Below are 5554 nucleotides of genomic sequence, written 5' to 3'. Positions count from 1 at the left end.
ATACCCATCAAGAAAAAAATAAAATAAATGTCCAACAAGTCTTTCTAGCATTTGATCTGTAAATGGTAGTGGGAAATTGTCTTTTCTGGTTGCATCATTTAATTTCCTATAATCTATGCACATTCTCCATCCAGTCACAGTCCTAGTAGGGACAAGTTCATTCTTTTCATTAGGTACAACTGTCATACCACCTTTCTTTGGAACAACTTGGACTGTACTTACCCAATTGCTGTCAGAAATAGGGTATATTATTCCTGCATCTAACAACTTCATGACCTCTTTTTTAACTACCTCTTTCATGGCTGGGTTTAACCTCCTTTGTGGCTACACAACAGGCTTAAAATTCTCTTCAAATAAAATTCTATGCTTACAAAATGAAGGATTTATACCTTTTAGATCTGCAATACTCCATCCAATTGCAGATTTGTGTTCTCTCAAAATTCTCAGCAGTTTTTCCTCTTGTTCTTCCTTAAGTTCATTATTGATGATGACTGGATTTTCATGTTTCTCATCCAGAAATGCATACCGCAGGTGGGAAGGAAGTTGTTTCAGCTCTAGCTTTTGCTTTTCCTCTTCTTTATCATCCTTTTCTAGCTTCTCCTTCACTGAATTTTCTGCAGATTTTTGAATTGGCAGAGCTTCTAATTGCTGCTGTACTTCCATGATGTATTCTTCATGCAGAAGTTCAGATTTGTTATTCCCTATAGATATTATTTCTTCTAACACAGCAAGTTCATCACTTTCATTATTAAGATGTGTAATAAAAGCATCCAGTATATCTACCTTCATACATGTACTATCTTCAATTGGATATTTTAAAGCTTCAAACACATTAAACACTACCTTCTCATCTTGAACTCGAAGCATAAGTTCACCTTTCTGCACATCTATTAAGGCTCTTCCGGTTGCAAGAAATGGCCTTCCTAGGATCAAAGGAATGTTAGAATCCACCTCCATGTCCAGAATTACAAAATCTGCAGGAAAAATGAACTTATCAACTTTAACTAATAAATCTTCAACAACTCCATATGGATAAGTGTATGATTTATCAGCTAGCTGCAATGTAATGTTGGTGGGCTTCACTTCCTCTATCCCAAGTTTCTGCAGAACAGCCAATGGCATCATATTTATGCTTGCTCCCAAGTCACACAATGCTCTTCCCACTGTGCAGTTTCCTATTTCACAAGGAATGCTAAATGATCCAGGATCTTTCAGCTTTTGAGGAAGTTTTCTCTTGAGAATGGCACTGCACTCCTCTGTCAAAGGTACTGTTTTATCATGCTCTAGCTTCCTTTTTCTGGAAAGTAGTTCTTTCATAAACTTTGCATATGAAGGCATTTACTCCAAAGCTTCTGCAAAAGGAATGTTAATTTGTAATTTCTTAAAGACATTCATAAACCTTTCAAATTGTTCCTCTTGTTTAGGATTTTGGACTCTTTGAGGATAAGGCAGCCTCTTGTATTTTTCTAGATCTATTGGCTTACAAGCTTCCTCAAAGAGTTGCTTTTTGGTTTTCCTCTCAGAATTCATAGGAACATCTACTTTTTCTTCTGAATGGTCTTTCTTCAATAGCTTAAAATTTCCTTGTTGCAGATCTTGTTCAATTTTTCTCTCTGCTGCATCATTTACTTTCTTTTCTGCTGGTTTAGGGCTTGCAACTACAGCTCCACTCCTTGTAGTTATGGCTTGACATTGCTCGTTAGGATTGATTACTGTATTGCTTGGAAATCTTCCTTCATCCCTGCTGGATAGTCGTTCAGCTAATTGTCCGATTTGTGTTTCTAGTTTCTTCATGGAAGCTTCTTGGTTCTTGAAGCTTGTTTGAGTCACTTTCATGAATTGTAGCATAGTTTCTTCCATCTCAATCAACCTCTCATTCATAGGCTTGGAAAATTTCTGATTTCCTTGAGGTTGAGTGGATGAATTCCTCTGAAAATAGTTGTGTTGCTGGTTCTGCATTAGAAAAAGGCAAATTTGAGTTAGAATTCTTTGCAGCAGAATATTGATTATTCCAATTAGAATACTGTTGAGTTTTATTATTCGAAAATTGAAATCCAGGGGGATATGATGGCTGTTGTCTCTGAAAATTATTCATATAATTCACTTGCTCTTGTGGTTCACTTGTAGATGTCTCGCATGCACCATTTACATGGTTTCCTCCACAAAAATCACAACTTAGCTGACTGGTAGGCATACTCCCTGTTTGCATATTGCTGATTTGTTGTGTTAAGGCAGCTAATTGTTCTGAAAACATTTGATTTTGTAGCTGATTCTGTGCAAGAAAAGTTTCCAGAACCTTAGCTTCATGACCAAAGTTTCTTCCTTGATTTCTTGAGTTTGAATTCTGATACATTGAAGATGCCATCATCTCAATAATTCTCTGAGCTTCTTCCAAGGACTTTGTATTTAATGAACCTCCAGCAGCAGCATCAACCATTGTTCTTGTTACTGCATTCATTCCATTATAAAAAGTTTCCAATTGCATCCAATCTGGGATACAATGATGTGGACACCTTCTAAGTAATTCTTTGTATCTTTCCCAAGCTTCATACAATGATTCTCCTTCTTGCTGCACAAAGGATGTAATTTCTCCTCTCAACTTAGCAACTTTGGATGGAGGGAAGTACTTAGTTAGAAACTTATTCACAAGTTCTGTCCAGGTTGTGATGCTTCCTTGTGGTTGAGCTTGTAACTAACATTTTGCTCTATCTCTCAAGGAAAAAGGAAATAGTCTTAATCTGATAGCTTCTTCACTAACTCCATTCATTCTTATGGTGTCACATAGCTGCAGAAAATTTGAAATATATAAGTTAGGATCATCAGAATTTCCTCCAGAAAACTGATCCTGTTGGACTAAATGTAGTAGGGCAGGTTTAATCTCAAAATGGTTGGCTTGAATAGTTGGCCTAATTATAGAAGAGTTAAAACCTTGCATGTTAGGAATAGCATAGTCCCCTAATGTTCTAATTCTGTTCTGCTCTGCCATTTCTATTGCTGGATTTGGTTGTCTCAAGGGTGTAGATGTTCTTTTCACTCTAGGATTACTCTGAAATTCTGGAGAATGGACAGATTCTAATTCACTATCACTCCCTATGGCTTTTTCTGCTCTAGACTCTTTTCTCAATCTTCTCAAAGTTATGTCTATGTCAGGATCAAAGACCAAAATTGATTTATTCTTGTTTTTACCACGCTTATACAAATCAGATTAAAACAAAATTAGACTACAATTGATATTCAGAAATGCACAACAGAAATCATGCAAAATCTCTCAGTAAAAGCATATAGAAACTTAAATCTAGCAGTTGCAGAATTGTAAAATCATGTAAAAATATGCAGAATGACAATTACAAATATGAAGAACAATGAAAATTGAAATTATGCAGATAAACAGGGATGTAAAAATTCTATGCAGCAAACAGAAATATTATGCAGAATACTACACAAGGTGCAGTAAAATTATGCAGAAAGCAATTTGAAAACAAAGCAACAAAATAAATGCTCAATCTAATTACTTTTCTACTACTAATGATATTGAAATGCAAAATTCCCTAGCAACGGCGCCAAAAACTTGTTGTTAGCAAACTAAACACTAGCAAGTGCACTAGGATTGCAGCAAGTAATGAGTAAATTTAAGATCCAAATATCGTCTCCACAGGGAATTTAGGTTTCAAATACCACTGTATAGAATTATAACCATTTAAGCTTTTTTTGAAATTGGAAGGAGAGTAGTAACATGTAATAACAGCAAAACAGAATAATTAAAAGTAAAATGAACTTGCAGAAAACAGAACAATGAACACACAGTTATGTGATAACAGAGAAAGAAACCATAGCTAGGGAATTGCTTCACCAAAACTCCAATGTTTAATCAATAAAGTTCTGAACTAACAAGCAATTAGAAAGAATGACAATCAGTTTCACATTATATTATTCAGAGGTTAATTCCTTAACTCAGTGAACCTAACATTCAATTAAACCATTCTAATTCCTTAGATCTGATTCAATTCAATATTGCTTTAAGTGTAAGAAACCAGAAGATTGCAAGATGAAAGCCTCTTATCCCTAAGAAAACTATAACCTTGGTGATTGGTTCAGATCTGAAGAACAAATTCAATTTCCATTGACAAGAGTTTCTCTGAATTTACTTAATCAAATTTCCATTCAATTTCCACGTGAAGTGCAGAATCAATCACTCAATCTATTCCAAAGCTTGAAATTCAGATCCAAATCAATTCAACATGTTCGTTTCAGATCTACAATCCCTAACTATGAACGAATTACACAGCCATGACAGCAGAGAAAGAAAAAGAAAGAGAAAAAGAGAAAAAGAAACTCAGAAACGCCATGGAAGCTTGCTCCACTCCAATTCCTCTTCGTGAAGCTCCAAGATCCGAATCCCCACTCCTCTCTCTCACTTCCTCTAACAAGAATCTAACTAAAAAAACTGAAAATGAACAGAATTCCCTTTTTCTGGATCGTTTCTGGTATTTATAGAATTTCCCAGATTTTCACGTCATCACTGTTATGAGAAATAGTAGTTACGCAGAGAGTTTTTGGTTGCGCGTTAACACTTTTGCCAGAAATAGTGGCCACGCGCAACTTCTAATATTGATAGCTCTCTGGAACTATTACTCTTGATGATAAAAGTGACAACGCAGAGCCAAGGTAGTTGCGCGTTATCACTATTGCTGATAAAAGTGACTACGCACAACTCGCCAAGTTGAAGACTCTCTGGAACAATCACTTTTGATGACAATAGTGGTTACGTAGAGCTTTCCTGATATTTTGCCTCTCTGGAACTATCACTTTTAATGATAAAAGTGGTAACGCCCAGGCTTCAGTTCTTCTTTGAGCTCTGAAGTGATCACTTTCACTGACAATAGTGATCACGCCCAGTCTGCAATTTCTTATTCTTGTGTTTTTGGAGTCCAGACTTGCTTTTTTCCTCTTCCTTGTCATCAAACCTCCATGGATATGATCCTTGCTCAATTTATTCCTTCAAAAACAAGATAAAAAACTTAATTCATAAGCAAAAATTTCACAATTGCTAAAATAACTACAAATTTAAACAAAACTTCAATTCTTTCTCTTTTTCTGAGTTTTTCTGCTTTCTTTATATATTTTTCTTATCAAATGTGTTAGAATTATGCTAAAATATCAGTCAAAATATGGATTCATCGCATTTTTCTATTTTTTTTATACGTTTTTTATTTTAAGTTATTTAATCAGACAATCTGATGATCCAAACTGAACTAGCCCATTCGTGTTTGGTTTGAATTTTCAACTTTTTTTTTAAAAATCCAAACCAATCTATTTTAATCGGTTCAGATTATTTTTTCTCCCAAACTCGAACTAAACCAACCATGAACACTCCTAAATGTGGTTATAATAATGTGATAGATAAAATTTGAGAAAGAAGATTTAAGATTTTTTTAAAGTTCAATTTTTAAATGAGTTAAATTTAAATTTTTGTTTAACATTAATAACTTGTAAATAAATAATAATATGCATATTTAGATAATTATAATTTTAATTATTATATTTATTAAAAATT

General features: G+C 34.4%; 1 non-coding gene across 1 annotated transcript; it reads left to right on the top strand.

Annotated features, from left to right (window-relative positions):
• The first annotated feature begins 2495 nt into the window (after positions 1 to 2495).
• On the top strand, positions 2496 to 2602 carry LOC113873906. The gene has a single exon (XR_003505972.1). It is a non-coding gene; the product is annotated as a small nucleolar RNA R71 (small nucleolar RNA).
• The last annotated feature ends 2952 nt before the right edge of the window (positions 2603 to 5554 follow it).

This window comes from Abrus precatorius, unplaced genomic scaffold (genome assembly GCF_003935025.1).
Source record: "Abrus precatorius isolate BTA unplaced genomic scaffold, Abrus_2018 Scaffold7, whole genome shotgun sequence".
NCBI classification, from domain to species: domain Eukaryota; kingdom Viridiplantae; phylum Streptophyta; class Magnoliopsida; order Fabales; family Fabaceae; genus Abrus; species Abrus precatorius.
The sequence above is the reverse complement of the archived record's forward strand: the minus strand, read 5'-3'. Positions and strand labels throughout refer to the sequence as shown.